This window comes from Ochotona curzoniae, unplaced genomic scaffold (genome assembly GCF_017591425.1).
Source record: "Ochotona curzoniae isolate NIBS_2020 unplaced genomic scaffold, NIBS_Ocur_1.0 scaffold_4505, whole genome shotgun sequence".
In the NCBI taxonomy this organism is placed as follows: domain Eukaryota; kingdom Metazoa; phylum Chordata; class Mammalia; order Lagomorpha; family Ochotonidae; genus Ochotona; species Ochotona curzoniae.
Genome location: NW_024467118.1, coordinates 33497248 through 33521207, shown reverse-complemented (window position 1 = coordinate 33521207; position 23960 = coordinate 33497248). Strand labels below are relative to the sequence as shown.

General features: G+C 46.7%; 1 protein-coding gene across 2 annotated transcripts in view; it reads left to right on the top strand.

Moving 5' to 3' along the window:
• Positions 1–2376: 2376 nt before the first annotated feature.
• The window catches only part of PTK2B (protein tyrosine kinase 2 beta), a 114515-nt gene continuing 92931 nt past the window's right edge, over positions 2377–23960 (top strand). Inside the window, exon 1 of one of the 2 annotated variants that reach the window (XM_040966437.1) lies at positions 2377–2525. The gene's annotated coding sequence lies outside the window, so the exon portion shown is untranslated. The remainder of the gene's footprint in view (positions 2526–23960) is intronic. The other variant, XM_040966439.1, reaches the window with a different exon arrangement.

The window sequence follows — 23960 nt, the reverse complement described above, 5'->3', positions numbered from 1 at the left end:
GGGTGGCAAGTAGAGAGGAGGAAAGTTGAAGGCAACTCTTGGCAACAGAAGTCTGTTGTTGACATTTGTGGTGTTGGGGAATCATGAACTGTCATAGACCTGATGGGGAAAGGGCCGAAACATGCAAGTGAAGGAGTTAAGCAGGTGGAGAGGAAATTTGCTCTGCCTTCTGTTTACAGTTTTGCCTCCTGGTGACTGCAGCACCCTAACCCAGGATCTCCCATCATGGCCCTCTGCCAGACTGAGACACTACGCGGGTGGACAGACAGGAAGTGGTTTTTCTTGGGTTGGTTGTTGCAACAATTCACAAGGAGGCATGGAAGCATCTCTTAGGGAATTTCCACAGAGTTCCAGGGCTCCTGAGGGCATTTTGACAGGTGTTCAAAAAAACAGATAATAGGCTGCATTGTGCGACTGAGTTGCCTTTGTCATTCTTTGGCCACACTAGACAGATCATGAGGAGACCTGGAAGTGGAACTGACCGTCTTAGGTAGTTTCTTAAAGCCTCTTTCATAAAAACAAAAACAAAAACAAAAAAAGCACACAACCTCTTTTATACTGTGATGCTAGGAGCTAGGTCTTGAAGCTTCAAAAAGAAGCCTTCAACAGTTGAATTTGGTGGTTTTTTGTTGTTGTTGTTGTTTTGCTTTTTTTCTTAAAGATTTATTTATTATTGGAAAGTCAGAGAGATAAAGAGATAAAGAGATGGAGAGACAAATATCTTCCATCTACTGGTTTACTCCACCAAGTGGCTACAAGGGCACTGGCACCAATCCCAATCCCAGTGTGTGCTAGGCAAGGATTTAGCCACTGAACCAACCTGCTGGGCCTCAAATAAGCAGATATCCTGGCCCTGAACTAAGAGATCAAGTTGTAGTTCACAGATATGACCACATGGGGGAAGCATACACAAACTCACCTTTCTTAAACTAGGCTATGCGTGCTTATGACCATCTTGGTCCAGATCCTCCACAGTTCACTTGGGTAGCTAACCTCACACCACTGCTCCTCCCACCTCATTTTTGGGTCCAAGAACAGGGATGGGCCACCCGGTACCCAGAGCTACCTGACAATTCCCTTCCTGTTGGTTATCCCACTGTCCCCATACTTTCCTTGCCAACACTTGTTTACCCCTGCTGTTTGCCTTGTCTCTCCAAACCATAGCCAGAGTGACACACTTGGGTCACCTTTTGGGCGCTGTGAAGCCACCGCATTATCTGCAAGGCTCCAACGGTCAGAGCATATGAACTACCAAGTGCCAGATTGGCACAGGTGGGCCTCAGCTTCAGGGATCCTGAGTTTCAGCTGATCCAGAGAGGCATTTATGTTAAAAAACAAAACAAAACAAAACAAAACAAACTACAGCGAGTTCACTGCTTATATGTTAAGAAAAAAAGCTATTGCCTGGATAGCTTTCTTAAATAATCCAAGTCTCCAAATTCTAGCACAATCACATGAAGTGTGTGCTTTCTTGACACAGTACTTGGTACTTGAACAGGATCACTGAATGCTGGTCTTCCTTGCTGTTCTCCCAGGACAACTGATCTGGGGAAAGTTGAGGCAGTGTCATCCAAGCAGTCCCTTACACCTGGCTGTCACATGTCGCCTAGCAGTGTAACACTGCACAACTTCAGGGGGCGCCACTCCCAGAGACTGCATTGCAAATAACACCCTCTAGAACTGGAACTATATTAGCAGCAGTCCCAGGATGCGGATCCCAGTCCTGCATGGACACAGAATGAGGCTTGGAGCAAGAGGCTTTGCAGAGGAAGTTGGCGGCTGGGCAGCAATGAGTGCATCCCAGCTTGCTGTCCTTCTGACAAGTCTCCCACTCAAGAGAAAGTCTAGTCTCTTTCTGGTGATAGGACAGAAGTGCTGCCAGGCTCCTGGAGGTCCTGTTTCCAGTCTTACCATCCTGCCCAAATGTGGCCAGCCTCCCTAACAACAAAAGGCTGCCCTCTGATGCGCCCTCTGATGTACCACACAGGGTTCCTTGTCCTCGCCCCATGATATTTGCTCATCTCGCAACCCTAGAAAGGGAGCTGAAGCCACTTCAGGATGGTGGTGGGGGGCTCCCACTCCGAAACATGGCCTCAAAACGCTGCCGGTGGAGTGTGAGAGATTGAGGGGTGGGCCTGTTTCAAGGGGCCTAGAACATCCAAGCAGTCCATTCTAGCTGGGGGTCAGGGGAAGCACAGACCGCCTCTCCCCGCCACTCCCCTTCAGGTAAACCAGGTAGCTCAGGGGAATTGGGTGGCAGCTTCTATTTCAGAGTTTATGGTAAGAGGCTGTAGCCGGCACACAGACAACATACCCCACCCTTTAAGGAAGTGGGGAGGAGAGCAGGGGTGTGGTTAACAGCCTGGAGCTGGAGTGGGAAAACACCAACCTGTCAGCCCTCTCACTCAGCCAGCCACGGCCGCGGGCTGCCGCGCACCCTACCTGCCGCAGCCCCTGCCTCACCTGTACCTGCCGCAGCCCCCGACTCACCTGGAGCCTCCGCTGGAGCCCCGATCTCCCTCTCGGTGAGTCCTCCCTTGTGGCGATTGGGGATTGAGCACCAGGGGGCCAGTAACTGGAGGACTAGGGTGGGGGTTGGGTGGCGGTGACAACTCCGGAATTTGGGTACCTGGACAGGACTGCGAGTTCCTGGAAAGGCAGCCACAGACCCAGCAAGTGCGTGCCGGGCGCCCGCGAGCCTTCCGCTGCGGAAAGGGGTTCTATTTTTGGAGTTTATTTAAAACCAAAAGCTGTTTCTTCCTCGTTGTCCTCGTAACATAGACGACAGAGACGGGGTAGGGGGTCCCAGTGTGAAGACTCAGAAGGGCCCTGCCCTAAAGGTGGGCTCCAGGAGCCGCGCGCCGCGTTCTCAGTGTCCAGCTCCGGCTGCTGCCCAGAGCTCCGCCCAAGCCAGCCCCTACTGCTGCTCCCCAGCCGGTGAGCCTCCTCCTCTCCTTGGGGGTCACTTTCCCCCGCCCCACTCGCCGTGCCAGGGGCATATTCGGAACTCAGCCCTCGCTGGACTCTATGAGAGCCAGGGATGCACAAGTCCAGTTGTGCGTGTGTGGTGTGTGTGTGTGTGTGTGTGTGTGTGTGTGTGTGTGTGTGTGTATGGGTGGATTAAAGTTTGAACATTAGCCACACGGCTTCTTTTGAGAAGCTGCCTTCTTAATGCTGAGCAAGGGTTAAGTCCTTGCCACCTCCTCCGGCTGCAGGCGGTGCGGGGGCGAAGCTTTGGGTGGGTGTGTTGGAGCTTATGGGTGATGTTATGAAGACCCGCAGGGCCCAGCCACCTGTTCTAACCCCCAACCATATGACATGGGACTCCCCACCCCCCAACTAGAAGCAAAATCCACTGGCAGAATCAAAAGGCTGGTGGGAGAATGGGAGTAGAAGATGGGACCCAAGGGCTGTAGTGGCTGGAGCACTCTGAAGCCAGGAGCACAAGAGCTTGGCGCCCATCTCTAGCTGGACCCCGGCCACTGAGGCAGCAGTGCTCAGGCACCAGCAGGGTGGTGAGTGCCATGCTGGTTCCCCAAGTCCAGGCTGCTTGGCACAGTCCAGGGCTGTTGCTGACCCAAGCCTCAGCTACTCTGGGGTGGGGGAAGGGGAGGGAAGGAAGACATAGTGTTGCAAAAGTGACTCAAGACAGAAGAGAGGAAGGAAGTAGTCATATTCGGGAGACTCAACTTTGGCTGAGATATTCTGTATTCATTCCATCAGCACCTACTGGTTTCTGATCTGCAGCCAGGAGCTAAGAGTAGATGTGGGCAGACAAGGTAAATGTGAAGTGGTCCCTGACCCCAGGACCATACAGCCAGGGGGTGGGACTGCCGTGGAAGGATCAGGTTGTAACCCACACAGTGTTGAAGACTGGTGAGAGGAGCTGGTGAGGGACAAGCTAGAGTCTTCTTGGTAAGAGTGAGACTTAAGTCAAGAACTGCAGGAACAAAAAATATTAGCCAGACAAGGGAAGAAGGAAGGGAACAGCACAGAGTCCTGTAAACACAAAGCCTAACTCAAGAAGAGACTGAGGCTAGAGGCAGCAGGAGGAGAGGGACGCGTGAAGTAACACACTCAAGAAACTGAAAGTAGCTCAGCTTGTTCCCAGCCTTGAGAGTGCATGGGCGAGAGGAAGCCGCAGAGGTAAGTGCAGACAGCTCCAGAGGGCCTGGGAAGGCATGCTCCGCTGCCATGGCAACTCCTGATGGAGCAATACTTGGTACCTGGAGCCAGGCATGACTTCCCAGCATGCTTCCACTGCAGGTTGGGGTTGCCAGATTTAGCAGATAGAAACTCGCAACAGTCCTGTTTGAATTTCAGATGAGAATTGAATATATTTTCCAGCATAAGTATATCCCATGCAGTACTTGGTACATACTTATCTTCAGCCGTTATTCAATGTTTATCTGGCCATGCTGCTTTGAGAGAGAGCTGCAGTCAGTGCCATGCTAGGAAGAGAACTGTCTCCAGACATATTTATCTTGTACCAAATCCCGGATTCTATTTTTAGGCTTCTTCATATCTTGACTATGCTATTGTAGAATGTAAATAGATTTTTAAAAATCAAGTCCTGGGTCAACTTATTTGTGTACAAAGCTGAAGGTGTGCAAGGATCAGGGTTCTGATTTGTGTAAGCTAGTTAGCATCTTGGAGCCTCTGAATCTTCCTTTGAACTAAGGATAAGCAGCCGCCTTCATCCAGGTTGTGTGATGGATCATGTCTGTCCATTGCCCAGTGCATGCAAATGCTTGCCACACCTCCAAGAGCATAACCAGAACAGCCTCATCAAGTGCTGAGTGATCCTTTAGTGCCCTTTGTATTCACTGGGCACTTACAAGTCTCAGAGGAAGTACAAGGTCCAACTTGGAGTGAAAAAAGGAGGTAAATCCTGGGACCATGGAAGGAGTGCTATTATTATTTGTTTTTAAGTTGTATTTTTCATGATACAGTTCTGTAGGCTCCAGGATTTCCCCTTCCACTCTCCCTATCTGCCTGCCCACCAGTGATCCCCCACATTATTAGACTAGTATAGTCCTTCAGCAGTAGTCACAAGTCTGTCATTCTGTTAGTTAGTGTAGGCTTAGACAATGGTGGAAAATCCAGCATCCTATTTTCAAAATATATTTAACAGTTTCCTTGGGAGTCCATCTTTTATTCAGAAGTAGAGATGCATACTACAATGTATCTCTCTTTCATGGTATGCTTGCCTACATTATGCGTATCCTCTAGATAAATATATGTATATACGTGCTTATGCATTCCTATGTATCTACTTATCTTGCATTTTGCATGAAGCTTGCCTTATATCAGAGAGAAATATCATTTTTGTCCTTTGGGATTGGCTTATTTCTCTGAACTTAAGGTCTTGCCCTTTCCTTCCTCTGTCTTGCTTCAAAAGGAGGAGATACCCAGTTCTCTCAGAGGATGGCAGTTGGGTGCAGAGAGTGTGCCTCCACATTGGGTTACCAGAAGGGAAACAGTGAATGACTTCAAGGAGAGAATCCACATAAATCACGCAGCACAGTGTCTTTCCAGCCCTGACTTACTGTGAAATTGGACTGTCATTACTGGCAGTTTTGTAATGAGCTTCTTCTTCAAGAAATAATGCTGAGGTTAGATGAAGCAAGAGCCCTCCTGAGCTGGCAGTTGACTTTAATGGGAGCATTCATAAGAACAAATGAGGGACCTGCTGAGGGGGAACCTGGAGGAAGTCAAGAGTTTCTTAAGAGAAAGAGGAAATGGAAAGTGTGTTTCTTTTGTGGGAATAGCCAAGTTATAAATGACCCCTCTTTCCAGTGGCTAACTCTTCCCAACTCTCTGCCCAGAGTTAAGCTTTTTGTCTTCAGCCCCTTAAAGCAGTATTTCAGGTTTTTCCAGAAAAAAATTGAAACCTCAAAGTAGAAGTATGCCATTGACAAAAACATTTAAATGAGATATATGTGCTCATAGTTGTGATGATAAGGTTATAGAAAAAGGCACACATGTCACTCAGCTTCACTCAGCTTATCCTAACATTCCCTGTATGTGGCTGGAGAACCTTTGCAGGATCTCAAGGGAAATAGCCTTCTCAGGCAGTGAGTGTTGATGTGGGGCTAGTTTGGGAGCCAGGTAGTTCTTTCAGATGGCATTGTTCTTCCTATCACTCTAGTCTGGAAAGACCCAATAAGTCCTATGATCCCCAGCATTCAGCTCAGAGATCTTCATGGTACAGGCTGTTATGAATAACTTTCCTGGTATTGTGCGTTGTTCACAGACACCCTCTTTCTCCTATATCAGCCCAACCCTTCCCACTGAACCCCTACGTACATTTCTCATTTAGAGGATCCGAGGAGAAGTCTATGTCTCTTAGCACCTGTCTTTTCATGGTAACATCATAGCTTCATGGGCCCTAAGTACTGCTAGGACACAGGCTTGCCTGGGTGCACATTCCCACTCCTACCCCATCACAGGATAGTTCTCTCCACCCCTAGTTCTTCCCCTGTCCAGAAGCCTTGGTTCTTGAGAACATGTGGCCATGGCTGCTCAGGTGGAGGAGGTCCTGAGGTGGCCACAGGGAGGGTGACTAGTGGACAGAAGCACAAGCCAGGAAGAGCATGGTAAAGGGAAGCCTTGAGACTAGCAACATGGTGTAGCAGGGAAAGCTGCCACCTATGATGCCAGCATCCCATATGGGTGGCAGTTTATGACTCAGCTGTTCCATCTCAAATCCAGTTTCCTACCAATGGCCTGGGAAGAGTAGCTGCCACTCACTGGGGAGAGCCTAATGAAGCTCCTAGCTTCTGGCTTCGGCCTGGCTAGTGCTGGCTATTGAAACCATCTGGGGATTGAGCAGGCAGTTGAAAGATTTCTCCCTCTCCCTTACTATATCTCTATAATTCTGACTTTCAATAAATAAACAAATCGATCTTTCTTTTTTTAAAGAGCCATCTTGCTGGCCTGGATATCAGGAGTGTCACAGGCTATTTGGGTCTGTAGCAGGGCAGAGGAGGGAGAGACAGACCTTGGCAGCAATCTGCAATAGTGATGCACCTTTCTCACCCACCCAGCTAGGTGGTCAAGAGTTGGTCTGCCTCGGTCGTAGTCACAGCCCCAGGGACCCCTGTATGACCTTAGGTCATTTGGCACTGGATTCCACATCTGTAAGGTAGGAGGTGTAGCAGCGTTGTTAGTGCAGATGGAGTAAAATGGTATACTAAAGAGACATATTCAAAATATCAGCAGCCACAAAAACTGGGCACGGACCAACCACGACTGAAGTTGGCCATCACCCTGAGCAGGATCAAGAGTTCCCTGCTGCACCAATGTTGGATCATGGAAGTCTAGGGAGGCTGGCTGTTGGGGGCCTGGGAACATGGATGTTTACCAATGTATGTGGACCTGTTTTAACACTGGGACATCCAGATGGCCTTATGTACTAGCTTAACAGCCGTCTCAATTGTGCATAAAACAGCCCTATAACACACATCCCTTGAGTGTTTGCTCTCCTATAGTTTTACACTGAGGGCTGGCTGTGCCTGAGCTGATAGGAAGCATGATTTTCTTTTTTGTGCTGAGGACATAAACCACCTTCTGAAAGGCAAAAGACAGCTTCTTCTAGATGCTAGCTCACAGACATGCATCAGGTGAAAACAGTGCTTACTTCTGCCTGCCACCTCTCTCCCAGTCCTTGGTGCTCAGGAGCATCTGGGCCTCGGGAACTCTGCAGGCAGCAAAAACTCTGCTGCTACCCACCAGGCCCTGGGGTTGAGTGACCACTTGGAGTATTCTGAGAGCTGTCTGGTGGTGGTGGTGGTGGCAGGTCGGGGGAATGATGCTTCCACCCCAGGACCTCTTTGTACTGTGTGCAAAGCTCTGAGCAATGTGAGGGGGTGGCAGTGGGGGGTGGGGGCAGCTTTTGAGTCACTGCTGCTCCCCAAGGTATAATTATTACTCATAATGACAGTTTGCTCAGGAGAGCGGATTCTGGATTGCACATTCTGATGTGGTTTTTACATCCATGTAAGGGGCTGATGGATAAGAGTGCAGGTTTTTGTCTTGCTATAGGAATGGGTCCTGCCCTGGCTTTCTAGGTCCCTCCCAAACTCTTCCTCTTCCCCTGCACTAAGGTAAGTACAACTTTGATAAGGCAGCCAGTCACTGTGATTAGCACTAAGAGTAACACTGCCAGTGTGCTTGGAAGGGTGAGCTTTCTTCTCTCCGCCCTGGCTACCACACAGCAACGTTTCCTCTCTTCCAGGTGCTCTCTTCCATTTTGTGTTCTGAAATCCACCCTCACAGAATCTGGAAAAATCACTCACAAAAGACAGGGGCATGCCAGTGAATCCAGCTCATCCAGGGTTTAGAACTGGTCCTAGGTTTCATTTCTGACTCATGGACTAGTGTCCCTTGAAAGTGGGTCATTTCTCCTAACATTTTTGAGGGTACCAGGACTGTAGTTTGTCCTTTGCATGCCCTTCCTTTCTCTGTGGGAGCACTCATGTGCATCTCTGACATTCCCCTGTACCATCATAGCCACCCCCCCGGTGCTCACATGGACTGTGGAGGCTCCTTGGGTGCCTGCTGGAATTCTACCCTGGTTCTGGTTTTGACCATCCAGGACTTACTTTCCTTCCTACTAGACCACCATGACTATTTGGGACATCCCAGTTTTTCTCCTCTATTTCCTTCCTAATTCAGCCCTTTCTCTTTGTGTTCCTGTGGTGTCACCTCAGCTTGGCTCTGCCATATCTAGTTCCTGCTGCTGACAGGGTATCATGGATGGAGACCCTGGCATCTTCAAAGAAACTCTCAGCAGGATCTGGTTACATTTCCTCTGTTATTGACACAGATGCTTGGCCTTGATGTACAGCAGTGTCTACAGAGGCAGTTGCAGGTGGCTCATGGCCAACTCCTGTTTCCAAGCCTTTGGCTTAACGTAGGCAGCAACCTCAGCTGAGGCAGCTTTTCAGCTCAAGGGGAAAGAGAATCGAGCACCAAGAGCCCTGGGCTGTTGTGAGAATTCTTCTACTTGCTAGCAATGTGTTGTCAGCAAGTCTCTTGGCTCTTCTAACTCTCCTGTGGTCTCATCTGCATTGGCACCATTTTCCTGATTGGATCTCCTAAGAGAAACACCTGATTTGTGTGAAACTATCACAGGTATTGTCCAAGAAGGAATTCATTGGTATTCACCAATATATGGATTTGACAATGAATGTTGTCTCTACCACTTTCATTCTCAGGAAACAGTCATTTCCCCCAAATCTGCAGGACTGTATCTGTTCCCAATGTTTACAGCCTGGTAGAAGAGGTAATATATCCAGATTATGAGCTGTAAGACAAGATGTGAAACTAATGTTGCTGTGAGAGTCACCAAGTGCTATGGGATTGGAGGACAGAAGCTGCCTCTGGCTGGGTACTCTGGGAATGCTCCCAGAGGAGGTGACCTTTGGAAAGCTCTGATAGGACAGATGGGATAGAGCCTACACACACAGAACGGTGGTTGTGATGAAAAAAGAGCAAATAAAAGCAGAGAGGTAGAAAGACATAGTTAAAGTGATTCATATGGGGCGGTGCCATCCATGACCTAGCTAAGCGTGGAAGGTCAGATAAATGCTGAATGCTGAGGCTATATAGTCTGGGCATTCTTCTGAAGGTGTTCCCTGGAGCAAAGGGCTGTGATGGAGTTTGTAAACTGCGTTAAAGGGGAGAGAGCTTGAACTTGCACAAATTGGGGACTTCTCTTAGTAGATCTTCAGTGACTCAGGACTGGCGTCTCCTGGGAGTATCCCCAGGGCATCAGGATGCTTCCACTCTCTGAGTTGAAATTGATTCCAGATAGGTTTAACTATAGGGTGAATGGAGCACCACATTGTTTAGGCGGTATAAGTTATTTGCTACTCTCCTTCATCCTTTCTTTTGTGTCTGCAAGGCACACATTAGTCCCTTTCCCCACTGAGCCTCATCTTTGCTGGGCACCAACTTCCCCATGGTTGAGGAACTCATCTTCATAAATGCTGCAACTCAGAAACCTAACTCTTTTCACCAGACCATCTTCTCCTCCTGGCATCCCTCAGTCTCCTCATGCAGTTGTTACTCTCCCATGCATTCTGGTCAGAAACCTTGACATTACATCTCTTATCTTGCCATCGGTAAATCCCACAGATTCTTTCTTCATGCCTCTCATTCCTTTTTGGCAATTCCTACCCCAGCCCCAAGAATTATCACCTAATATTTGCTCAAGATTTCTGCTGTTCCTATCTCTGCTTCCCCCAGAAGCTCCTCAGTACCTCTTGGCAAATCCAGATCCCTTAAACTTACTTTTCAGTAATTCCCCCCATCTTCCATTCTTCACAGCCATGTTCCCAAACTTTCCAGACAAAACTTTTCTATGTCTCCTTTAAGGCTTAATTCACTGAGAAACCTGAGCTCCCTCATATACTTTCCTGGGTCTGGGTCTGTTTGTATCTTCTAAACTCCAGAACAGGTCACCTCAACTTAATGCTTGAGTTCCTCTTCTGTGCTGTTGATTTTGCTTTCCTACCCTGTGCCCAGTGCCTTCAGCTTACAAAGACTGGAGTCCAATTCCCTGGGGCCAGAGAACTAGGATCCTCCCTTTCCAGGCACATTCATGCCTGGCTCACCTGTGCCAGACACAGACACCTTCTTCCTCATTCCCTGAACTTGGCGTCATACACCTGTTGCGACAGAGCAGGGCCCACATCCTAGGAGTCTTTACTTCTTGCCTCAGGCTCAGGATGCCCTGCTTGTCCCCTGAAGGCAGAGGTTTCCTGTAGCCCAGGGAGAGGACATCAGAGAGCAGACACTTGCTCCATAATCCCCTTACTAAGCCACACCTAAATCTCCTTAATCCATGGAAGCCTTGCCTTTCCCTTTCCTCCCATCCTCCAGCTCTGGAGGCCCGGCTGACTGACAGGAGAGAAACAGAAGGAGGAGAAGGGAGAGGTTGACATTGCATCAGGAATATAGGAAACAGATTTACAAGGCAGAGATGGACTGTTTTAAGTCCCCTCAACTCTGGCTTAGTGATGTGCTCACGCTTCTTGCCCTAATCACTGGACTCTGAGCTTGCAGCTCCTGCAGCCTCAAGAGGTAAAACTGCCCAGTACACATCAGCTCCTTTGCTGAACTGGACTCTCTGCTGTCCCCAGGGTGACCTTGGAGCCCTCTCTTCCTGACCTGATTCTGTAGGAGCAGCCTTCCTGTTCTCATTTGCTGAATACAGACTGTGCTTGCTCTGGGGCGTGGGTGGGGTGGTACCTGCAGGATGCTGAGCTCTGCTCTGGAACCTTGGGACCATGAGCCCAGAACTGGTGACTGCTTCCTCACTATGCCATTACTTGCTCTTGAGTGATTCACCTGGGTAAGCTTGTTCCAACTTTGCCTGGAATGAAAATTTGATAAAGGGGTTTGTGGACTTTTCAACAAGTAGAAAACTTTCCTTAGAATGGATTTTAGGCAAAAGACCAGTATGTGAGTAAATCTCAAAAAAATTTGTGAAGAATTGGAATTAAAATATCCTTATGTTGGTGTCAATGAAATGGTTTAGCAAGCTAATCCCCCACCTGCAGCACTAGCATCCCATATGGCTGTTGAGTCTGGCTGCTGTACTTTTCATCCAGCTCCCTGCTAATGGTTTTAGAAAGCAATCGAGGATGGTCTTGGGACCCTGCACCCACGTGGGAGGCCTGAAAGAGACCCCTGGCTTTGTTTTGGCCCAACTCTGGCTAGTGCATTCATTTAGGGAATAAACTAGTGGGTAGAAGATTTGTTTCAGTATTTCCCTATTGCTGTACAACTCTAACTTTTAGGTAAAATGCACAAATCTTTAAAAACAAAACAGAAAAAAAATATGCTTATTTGGGGGCAAAAAATTTAGAGATCCATGCAAAATTTTTTCATAATACACATCTTCTATGAACTTTTTGAAGATCAAGTCTCATGTGCATAGATTTTGAAAATTTTTGGCACCAAAATAAACTTGCCTTTTAATTCTTTTGCTTAATTAGTTATTTTAATTTTATTTTCCATAAATATTTTGAAGTGTTCTCTTATGAACCAGGTAAAGGTAGATTTCTCTAGGATTGAAGTGAAGATAAAAGGTGTGTTACTGGCCCTCAACTCTCCTTCCCAGGGGACTCTGGAACCCTCTGTGGATCTCCTGGGCCACCAGGACACCTGGAACCATCCCCAGTCTCGAGTTCATGAGGTACTCATTGGTGTGTGTGGTGGGAACTGGAGAATGGACTTCAGTGCAAACAGAGTCTGTAAAGAATTATCTCAAAGTACAAAGTCCAGCCTGGAGCTTGGCAGGGGTATGTTCTGTGGGAGGAGAGCTCGTATGCATGGATCCGTGAAAGCAGAGGCAGAATTTTTGCCTCCAAACAAGCTCGTGTTGGAAAGCATAAAGTCCATAGCTTTCATCCAATTCCAAGGAACTTGTGATGCCAAAAAGTTGAGGACAACTCAAGTAAAATGCTATCATCGTTTTGTAAACCTTCCATTAAAATAACCTCAAATTTGAGTTCCTTTTCAATTTAGACAAACCAAGCTGCAAGAGCACACACCTGGTGCCTGACACACTGTTGGCATTTGCTCCATACCCTGTGTGCCTGAACATAAGTCTTCTCTGTTCTCCTAGTAAAGAGGGCTGTTAAAAACCAATTTGCATAGATAAACTCTTTAGGGTAATACTTAGCATATTATCATAGTGATTCATTTAGAATAATCTACTGTATCAGATAGTACATGGACTTAAACATGCGGTTATTTCACAATTCTGTCTGTTTTGAACATTGCAACAGCTCTTCCTGCGTTTGACCTTGGTGTCCTTAACTCTAGGATGTTTTTTGCAAAGGTCCTCTGTGTTTTGCACATCTGATCACCCTACAATTGGAAGAGAGTTAGCTACTCCTTATTAATCCACAAGAGGATGTTTGTTTTTAAATTATATATATATTTTAAGCTGGAACTCACATGCTATGAAACTCACTTTAAAGTGTACAGTTCAGTGACCTCAGTATTTCCAGAGTTGTGTATCCATCACCACTACCTGAAGAATGTTGCTATCACTGCCAACAGAAGCACCCTACCATTAGCACTTACTCCTTATTCTCCTGCTGCCCCTGTTGCCTTTTTCTGCACATTCTGTGTCAAAAGAATCACACAGTATTACCATCGCTTACAACTGGCTTCCTTCACTTAGCCTAACATTTTGAAACCACGTCTATGGGGTAACATCCATCAGTAGCTCATTCTATTTTTGTCAAATTGATGAATAATATTTTGTTGCATAAATTTGTCTGTTTTTATTGTCCTTTCATTATCTGATGAACGTTTGTGTTGTTTCCATATTTTGACCACTAGGAATCATGCTGCTATGAACATTTGTGTCTAAGTGTTTGCATGGAAATATGTTCCCATTTCTCTTCGTTATGAACCTAAGAGTGAAATTGCAGGGCCATGTGATAACTCTATATTTAACATCTTGAGAAACCGCCAAACTGGTTTTCACAGCATTGCATCATTCTACATTCCCACCAGCAGTGCACACTCTAGTTCTCCACATTCTTGTCAACACTTGCTTTCGTTTGTAATTTTTCTGTTAACCATCCTTGTAGGAATGAAATGGTATCTTATTGTGGCTTCCATTTGCATTTTCCTGATGACTAATGGCATGGAACATATTGTCACGTACTTATTGGCCATTTGTACATCTTCTATGGAGACATGTGTTTTCTGATCTTTTGGAGGCATTAATTTTTTTACGTCTACAATATAGCCACTTAATGCATTGCCTTAAAAACTCATTTTAAAAGTTTTTTTAAACTAACTTTTAACACTTGCATTGGAATAATGATGTTATGCCCTCAAGAGAAATGATTGAATCTATATTATAGTACCATGCCTGCTTTTTTTTTTTTAAGCAAAAACCAAGCAGTTCAGCCAAGAAACTTTTGTTAAGTGTCAAAACTAGAACTGAATGAAGTAGTTTCAGGCTAACGTTTTTCTGAAAAAAAATTATACCTTTGTTGAGAGCAAGAGAATTGAAGGAGAAACTTCTAACATGGAAGATTTTCTAAGAATTTGAATATAAACTTACTCTTTTCTGACAAATAATTTGGGAAGGGAGAAGCCTTCACTTTTTATTAGAATGCATGTGATATTTAAAAATAAATAAATGAATGAATGGGTGGGTAGATGAAGGATGGATGAACTAAAGAATGAATAAATGAAGGAAGGAAGGAATGTAGCAAATAAGCCTGTTAGCAATTTTGTAATTACTTAATTACAACTATTTACCTTTTCATTCAAGATTTTGTGACGCCCAGGTGAAAACTAGCTGTGGTCCTTAATTTGCATTTCACAGGACTGTATATAAAATTATGCAAAAAAACACAAGTTTATGATTACAGGTTGGAAACAAGACCTGGTATTTCCCGTGGTCTGGGATATCTTTGTTATACTCCTTTACAGTAGCAGACCTGAGGCTGCCTGGCTCGAACCTTGAAGGTAGCTGAGAAATTCAGACATCAAAAAAAATGACTGCAGGATATGGCTTGGATTCTAAGTTGCCAGAGCAGGACATTTAGACACTCATGCTAGGATTTTCCTGGGATTTGCTTTGTTCAGATCTCATCCACCATCACCCTTCCTATTAACAGGGGGGCTTGGAGGTTACTGATGGCCCAGGGCCTTGGCTCTTAAGGCTTTTCCTTCTTACAGGGTGGTACCCTCTGATCTGCTTAGGGATCGCACTCATGACAACTCACTTCCAGCTTCCACAGAGGAACTTCACTTCCCATCTTGCCCTCTGTCTTCACTGAAGAATATGTGTGAAGCCACCACCTTCAATGCCAGTATGGCATGTTTGCCCATCTGAGTGCCAGCTGCTCCACTGCTATTTAAGCTCCCTTCTAATGAACCTGGGAAAGCAGCAGAAGAGTTCCAGGCTCCTGGGTTCAGCCTGGCCCAGCCCTGGCTATTACAGTCACTTGGGAAGTGAATCTGCAGATGGAAAAATTGCCCTGTTATCTGTCTCTCCCATTCTCATTTTGTAACTCTATTTTTCAAAGAAATACATTTTTTAAAAAAATGTGAGACAACATGTAAGCTGGCAAGTGGAACTCTGGAGTTGGAGGTTAAGAGTGAGCAAGAGAACGAGGAAGAACGGAAGACAAGAAAGGAAGCTGTGGCCAAAGTTATGAAGAAGTGAGAGACACAGGCCTAAGACTGAGAGAACTTAAAGTTCTCAGACTTAAAGGCTCAGGCCCTGAAGAGGGAAGGAGTGACAAATATTCTTCCTTCATAGAAAGACTTTCATAGCAGTAACATAGAAGGGAGGTTTCTGTGGAGTTTAGCTAGGGGCAGGGAGCAAGGACAGCCACCAACGGTAGTGTGCATGACGTTATGTCCTGCACACCTTCCTTTCTTGATAGTGGTCAGTGGGTTTGCAATTAGGTGTTCAGATCTGCGCATAGCAGAGAAACATCTAGATCCTTCCCATAGAATTTTTAATTAATTAATTAATTAATTAGAAGGACAAAGTTACAAAGACAGAAAGACAAAAAGATATCTAACATCAGCTGGGTCACTCCCTAGATGGCCACAGTAGTTAGCATTGGGCCATGTTAAAGCCAGAAGCCAGGAGCAAATACTTGGGCCATCACTTTCTTCTCCTTCTTTTTAAAAAATATTTATTTAGTTTTATTGGAAAGTTAGCTATACAGAGAGAACGAAGAGACAGAGAGGAAGATCTTCTGTTCGATGATTCACTCCCCAATGGCCACAATGGCTGGAACTGAGCCAATCCGAAGCCACAAGCCTGGAGCTCCTTCCGGATCTCCCACGCTGGTGCAGGGTCCCAAGGCTTTGGGCCATCCTTGTCTGCTTTCCTAGGCCACAAGCAGGGAACAAATGGGAAGTGGGGCTGCGGGGACATGGATGAGTACCCATATAGGATCCTGGTTCCTGCAAGGCGAGGACTTTAGTCACTAGGCTATCACACCGGGCCTTTGGGTCATTTTCTGCTTTATGAGACACGTAAGTAGGGAGCTGGAGTAGAAGTGGAATGAACAGCTGGGACACAAAGTGGTGCCCCTGTAAGATGCTGGTGCCTCAGACTGCAGCTTAACTCACTATGGAGCAACACTGGTTCTTTTCTCCCATAGAATTTTAGTCTATCCCTAGACAGTACCTCAGTGTCTCCAGTATCCAATGACAACTGCTCATATACAAATGTCATTTTATTTTGTATAAGGGACTTTAGCACCTATGGATTTTGGTATCTGAGAGTGTCCTGGACTCACAGCACCATAGATTTCAAAGGACAACCATATGTGGCACCTATAATGGGATGAGGCATGATGGGGACACAGAGGTGGACAACAAACTATCCAAGATGACATAGCAATGCAAGTAGTGACTGTGAACCCAGACAGGCTGTCAGAGAAAGAGGTGCCACTTCCATAGGGACTGGAAGGGCAGAAACACCCGCTTTGCCAAGAGGAGGCTAACAAGGTTTCATAGATGAGGTAATGCCGAGAAGGAATTTGAAGCATAGATAGAAGTGTGCCAGGCAATCGGTCACTAAATAAACAAACAAACAAACAAACAAATAAATAAATGTTGAGGGAGGGGTATGCTTTCCAGTATGTGTAAAGATAAGAGGGCACTGAAGACTGTGGCCTGTTTGGGCACAGGCACGGCTCAAGGCGGCTGACTGGAGCTGGCTTGAGCAGGATCATGACAAGAATAACGCTGACAGGATACAGAAAGGACCCTTATCCTGGTGGCATGGCACAGGACATCATTCTCTAGCAACAGGAAGCTATAGGATCTATGGGTGAGGACAGATATAAATAGCACATCTAACTAGAGGTGTTTTCAAGCAGGACAGAGGCTTGGGGGAACGAGATTCTAGCCCCAGACCAGAGGAGCTCTTGTGCCAAGGACAGAGCAGCTTGGATGGTAGATTTGCAGACAGGCATTTTCTGGGGGCGGTGGGGCGGGTAGCCAGTGGTTAACTATGCCAGTGTGCAGTAAGTAGCAGGAGCTCACTCTTCCGGATCACGTGCTGGGGTGCTTACTGTTAGCTGAAGTGTTGCAACCCTCTGTGCTTGCCCACTGGCCAGAGAGGCTGGTGGTGAGTACTCGCCCTCAAGATCTCGCTCTCTGCTGCCTCCCTCTCTCTGTGTGTTGTGGAGGGGGAGTGGGGTTTAGGAAGGTGGGCAGTAACCAACTTGCCTTTGTGTTGACAGAAGTGTGAGGACAAATGGGTTTGTCCTTTGGTGGTGGGAAGTTCATAAGGAAGACACCTGCCTCGGAAGCCACCGGGTGGCCCCATGTTCATTTTTGCCCCAACTGTTGGAATAGGCTGTGCTTTGGGAACTATGGAGCAGGTAGAGTGTCCAGGCCTGTAAGACTCTGGTGAAGGGGAAGGAGTTAGGGAGGAACAGAGGATCGCCTTCCGTCTTCCCTAAGCGCCACTCCTCCTGGTGCGTTTGGCTGTACTATTCTTTTATGCTTGGCACATTTTTTTTTTAAGATAAAATTAGTTTCACAAGTACATGCCTTGCTAAATGGAATGGTGGAGATACAGGGACCTTGCCTTGTGCCCCTTGGTCTCCCAATCTGAATCCAGTAAATGTCAGAATATGGAGTTACTATTGAAGAAACACTTTAGACCTGGGGAGATTTCAGGAAAAAGATCTGGGAAAGGTGCTCATTTTAGGCTGGTCTCCAGAGAGATTGAAATGAGATACACAACATTTAATCAACTATGAAAAAAGAAGAATGACTGGAGGATTCCCTGGCCCTACCATGGGGTCCCCTGACCCCTGGAGATATGGCTTATTGCATGGAGAATGACACAAGGGGAAAGGCCAGCTTCACTGACCATAGAATATGACCAAAATTTACTGGCTTAGCATGGGTGGGGCTTCTTAAATGTTGCTGCCTTCATATCATCTAGAGGATTTTGAAAACCCACATTCCTAAGCCCCACCTACACATGGCCACAGCTCTTAGAGCAGAGAGGTGTCAGAGTCAACAGGGGCAGAACCTTGTATAGATATATATTTTAAATCATGCATTTATTTTAAAAGCAGAATTGCTTAGAGAGAGGGACAGAAACACACACATGCACAGGGGTTGAGAAGGAAAGAGAGAAAGATTTTCCATCTGCCTTTTCATTTCCCATATTGTTTCAATGGCCAAGTCTGGGCCAAGCCAAAGTCAGGAGCTTGAAACTTCATTCAGGTCTCCCACATAGGTGGCAGAGACACAAGTGTTTAGCCCATGATTGCTGCTTTCCTAGGTGCATTAGCAGGGGGCTGGATTGAGGTGGAGCATCCAGGACTCAAATTGGAGCATGTATGGGAATTGCAATGCATTTCAGGAGGATGGCTTAACCCATTGTGCCACAATACTGGTCCTAGGCAAGAACTTTTAAAAAGGCCTCCTGAGTCTGCCTGTAGTTATATCCTAGCAGCCAGTTCATCCTCTTTGTTGAATCAGCTCTGCCTTGTTCTTAGTACTCCAAAATGAGGTTTGAAGCCCACCCTAGTTGAAACAACTACCGTATCTCCATGGGCTCTAACTCAGACCTTCCCCTGCTTTAATCTGCCATGGCCACTCAGTGGCTAGGTGGGTTCCCTAGCCTTCAGTCCTTGTCCAGAGTGGATGTCTCTACAGTCACATTTGCCCCTCCTGGGCTTCCTGAATCCCATCTCTAAGCCCCCTTCTGTTCCTTATTAAATGCTACCTCTGTTCACCCCCTTCCACAGCACTCTTGGATTGGATCCCTCTCCCTACCCTCTTTGTCCCATTTATCCTATGTGTGCTATTTTCCAAGGAGACTGCAGATCTCTGAGGATAAAACATTGGTACCTCTGCTGCTCAGCAGTGGGTCATAGGCATGGAGCTTCCTGCCAAGTGTCTGTTGGGCCACAACAAGAGTCTTAAAAACAAACCCATGCAAGAGCTATTTGCATGGATCCTCCCCGAGCCTCGATTTGGAGATGGATCCACAAGGGCCAAGGTGATGGGGAAAGAAGCAGCATGTGCCAAGCAAACCCACCCATGAGGAGGTATGGCCGGGTGCCAGCATCAGATGGGCTTGTCAGCCCTGAATGTTATTTGATTCCTAATCTGCATTACCCAGGGAACCTCCCCACAAAAATATCTTCCTCAGGCCAAAAAATGTTCTGCTTTGGGCATCCAGCTTAGCCTTGGGAATTTCATTTCATGATTGATCTTTCTTTTCTTTTTTTTTTTTTTCCATTCCTGTACTTCTTCCAGATCTGCTCCTTCCAGATCTTTCCATCGACAGACAGCCAAACTTCCTCCTCCCTGCCACATTCACAGAGCTTCCAAGCATAGCTGCTCTTCCACAGCACTATTCTCACTTCTGACACTTTGACCTCACTCCTCTGACGTCACCTAGGATCCTGGTCTCCCGAGCTGTAAATCCCATTAACAGCTCTGGAGATGACGGCCCTCTTGTGCTTGTGTACATCTGTGTGGCAACAAGGTCACCCTAGCAGGAACCCACAGCTCACAGAATGTGTGTTGAATAGATGGGAGCACACAGAGGTTCTGACAAAGCCTCCCTTCAGCCTACCCTTTACTTGCCAGTCATGTCCCCTGACTTGTGGCCTTTCTCCTCTGCTTCTACTTATTTTTCCTCCTGAGTGCCCTGACTTAAGGGAATTCCCCCAAGGTTGGAGAAAGGACTCTTAAATACACTCTTTAATCCCACATTGCACTTTTCCAGAAGATGGACATATGTATCAGTTGATTTACTTGTGGACCACCTCCTCCTCTGCATTCCCCATCCCACACCTCCCCTTCTGGCACAGGGTAGAACCCAAGGTTGTTGATTGTAAACGTGGAGCAGTAGGCTCCCTGGGATGGGAAGAAGAGTGTCCAGGTTGTATGCAGGCTATTCTTCAGAATCAGCAAGGCAGGTCTCAAGGGTTCTTACCCATCCATTGGGTACTCTGGCTCTGAGAGTGGCGCTTCTGCTGCCAGTCCTGTAACTTTAAGCACCTCTGTGGGCTCTTTCATCCCCAGCTCTCATACACACCAAGTGTTGGTGATTATAGTGTTTTTCTTACAGAGATATTACAAAGATGAGAAAGAGATAATACACGTTTGTACACAAAGCACTTAGTATTGGGTGTGGCACGCAGTTAAGTATTCAATCCACATACCTATTATGTGTTTCAATGACATTCATTACTAGAAGACAAAGTATATGCAGCTGAAAAACTGCCTGGCCCTGCCCCTTGTCTATCTGGTTGCATTTGGCATAAACCCCAGCCCTACAGTGCATGGCATCTATGATCTTTACCCGTTCCAGACTCATTGCTTCATGCTTCTTGCCACCTCTGCACTATCACTTCTTTCTGGCCACATCACCCCAAGACACAGGACTCAGCCCTTCACCAGTGACCCCCTGGAAGCCACAGACCAGAGAGAATACTGATCACTTTGTGGTTGCACTGAAGAATCAGAGGAAGAAGAGTGCTGGGGAAGGGGTCAGGGCACATAGCATTTGTCACTTCTCCAGCTTCCTCCTTCTGTTTTTTATCTGCTTTCCTTAGAGCAGTGGCCACTTTATAATGAGGTCTGGCTCCTTGTGCCTCTTCTCAAACCAAAGTGACTTAGTGGGGCATGATTGTAAACAGCTTCTCCCTGGGAGGATTTCTGTTAGTGTCTTCTCTTCCTCTTTTATTTGTGTTTATATCCTTCAGGCACAGCTGCTCATGTTGGCATCTGAGTGCAGCAAGGAGCAGGTGACCAGGGGCTGCTTGTGGCTGGGTGAATGGGGTAGTTACACTGATTGGGGTGTGGTGGCCTGTAGTGTAGGCTCCTAAAAAAAAAAAAAAAAAAAAAAAGGCAAGTCAAGCTGGGACTGGGATGTGGATAAGTCTTGCCGTTTGTGAAAAGAAGCTGTTGTTTTCACTCGAATTCAGAAGTGGTGTTCTGACCTTGAACCTTTGTTCCCTGTGTGCATAGACCCACTATGCAGACTTTCTACCAAGAGGTAGTCTGATTCTGTCACATACACATGACCTTAGCATTGGAAAAAAACATAGTCAAGCTTTGATTGAATCTGGATGAATGAAGGCATGAGGGGTACTTCGAAAAGCTTATTGGAAACATGAAATTAAAAGGTAAGCTTATTTGGAAGAAAAAAATTTTTGAAATCCATGCATTTTTTTTTCATTACAAGTGTTTTTCATAAGCCTTTGGAAAGATCATTTGAGTTTTTTAAAAAAGTTTTATTTATTTTATTGAAAAGCAGATTTATAGAGAGCAGAGACAGAAAGAAAGATCTTCCGTCCTCTGGTTCATTCCCCAAGTGGTCACAGTGGCCAGAGTTGAGCTGATCTGAAACTGAACCGATCTGAAACCAGGTTCTAGGAGCCTCTTCTGGTCTCCCATGTGGGTGCATGGTCCCAAGGTTTTGGGCTATCCTCAGCTGCTTTCCCAGGCCCTAAGCTGGGAGCTGGATGGGAAGCAGAGCATCTGGCCCACAAACTGGGGCCCATATGGGATCCCCGTATTAACCGATTGAGCCATTGCATTGGCCCCTGTAAAGACTTTTTGTTTGTGCAGCAGCAGATAAGACAACTGCCTTTGAAGCAGATCAGGATCTTATGACCTGGAGGCCTCATCAAGAGCCCAGGGGCCAAGGTGAGGATCAAAAGAGAGATTCTGACACCACTGGTTATGAAGTGACAGAGCTGCTCCAAGACATAGTACCAAAGGCATCCAAAAACCTCAGTTCCCAAAGTGACATTCATGTCTCCTTCCTTGTCCAGAAGGCTCTTTCACCTCCTGGAATGTTCCTCACTCCTTCTTGCTGCCTCTTTCTCTTTGTTTACTCCCTGACCTCCTCCTCTACTTTCAATGACATTGCCTTTCACAAGTCTTCCTGGATTTCCTCTCACCTTGATTTCTTCATGGCCTGTTCTTTTTGTTTTGTTTTTGACATTCTTTACATAGTTAATTAGGGCAGAAAGGTTCAATGGCTATAGAAAAGTGGGTAAGACTATTATTTCCACATTGTTTTTGTCATGTATCTGGAGTAAAGGAGGAGATAAAGGGAGAAACCACACTCAGTCTCCCGTCCACCCCAGGTCCCTGATGTGAGGCATGCCCTGAGGGTCTTGCTCAAGTGGTTTTGATAGTTCAACAGTTATGAATTGCTGCCAATCTCGCCATTCCAAGCATAATGAGGTTGCTGAAGAATCCACTGATTGGCATAATCCATCTTAGAGTCTCCGTTTGCTCAGTTTTACACTGCCAACATATAGCTGAAGTAGTTGACTGACTTGTTGTGTCCTCTGTCTTTTCTTGGTTAGAGTTCTGAGTCCGGCAGTTTGATTGGGGAGATCCCCAAAGAAACTTTGAGGTGTTCCCAGACCAGATTCTTGTGTGTACTTGCAAGTACAGGGCCTGGTACAGTCCGTTGCTCCAATCAGCTGGTGGTTGCAATTGCTGGGCTGGTTCCGTTTCCAACCCCGTCTTCCACTGGAACCAATGGATGTTGCAGTCCAGCCTGATTCTGCCCAGCACACACTCGGCTCTCACATAAACCAATGTGAGCTGCAGCCTAGTAGGAGCAACCCACAATAACCCTCATCAGGTCTGCCCCCTATCCTGGTTTGCCAGTATGTGCAGCAGACTAGTCCAGTCTGTCCTACATCCCATTCAGCTCTCATACATGTCAATGGACATTGAAGCCTAGTTCAACCCAACCAACCTGACTATCCAGCCCACACACATGCTGTTGGGTACCTCTCTGTCTAGCCACCCGAGCCCCTGTCCTGGTTTTTGTGCCCTCAGGTGGGAGTGGTAACCCAAGAGGGAGGAGCTCACTGTTGCCTTCTAGGCCACTCCCACTCCCAGTTTATGCACTCTCCAGGTGATTCTGCAGTGTAGCTTGACAGAATTAGCCCCCAGTGCCAGCTTCTGCCAGCTGATGCTGCAGCAAAGCCCAACCAACCCTCATCCACTCTAATTTTTGTTTGCACCAGTAGGAACAATCAACCCAGCCTGGCTTTTCTCTGATCTAGTCCACATGAAGCCCACAGGTGTTGTAGCCCTGCCTAGTCTGGTCTGCCCCCATCCCAGTTCATGCTCTCCAGTGGGAGTAGCTGTCCAGCAGGGGGCCCCCATATTCCCGCTGCTAGCTCTTTCCCCCTCCCTCCCTGGTTCTCAGGCATGCTGGTTGGGTGCTGTGGTCACATCCAGTACAGGTCATTTCACCTTGGCATTCTGGATTGTGCACTGGTTTTTGTCACAACTGAACCTGGCTCAACCCACACTCTGTTCTGGTGCTCGGATTGGCCAGTGGATGATGTGAACTGGTTCAGCCTGGTCTGCCCCCGACCCATGTTCATGGCCTGTTCTTACCACCCACCCAACACATTGCCTGAAGTGACAGCTTGCATCCACCTCCCTCATTCTCCTGAGTGAGCCCTTAGCCAGTCTTACTTGTTTTTAAACCCATGCTCGACCCTGTGTAATGACTTAGGCAGTGCCTGGTACACGATGAATTATTTGCTTATCTTTTAAAAGTGCATCCAGTGTGTAATTAAGCACAACTCAACATGCTCCTGAAGCAAAGGTGACTGATTCAGCAGCTGTCCAGCTGCTCAAGACCAGGGTATGTGCTGTAGCTCCACTTTCCTTTAGCAGAGCGGCAAGAGCGCAAGATAATGAATATACAGATTTTTGTTTTGTTTGAGTTCCATGGCAGGGTTTGATTTCTGCTCTCTGTGGTGTTGTAGGGAAAACTAACAGTTTCTCTGGTTGCTGAAAACAGCAGGGTCACAAAGGACCACAGATATGTGCCCACTGAGCCAAGGATTATTTAGTTAGAAGGTAAAGTAGATGGTTAAAGGTCGCCTTGCCTCAGTGCCTTCTCAGGAACAAAGGTCTTCTTT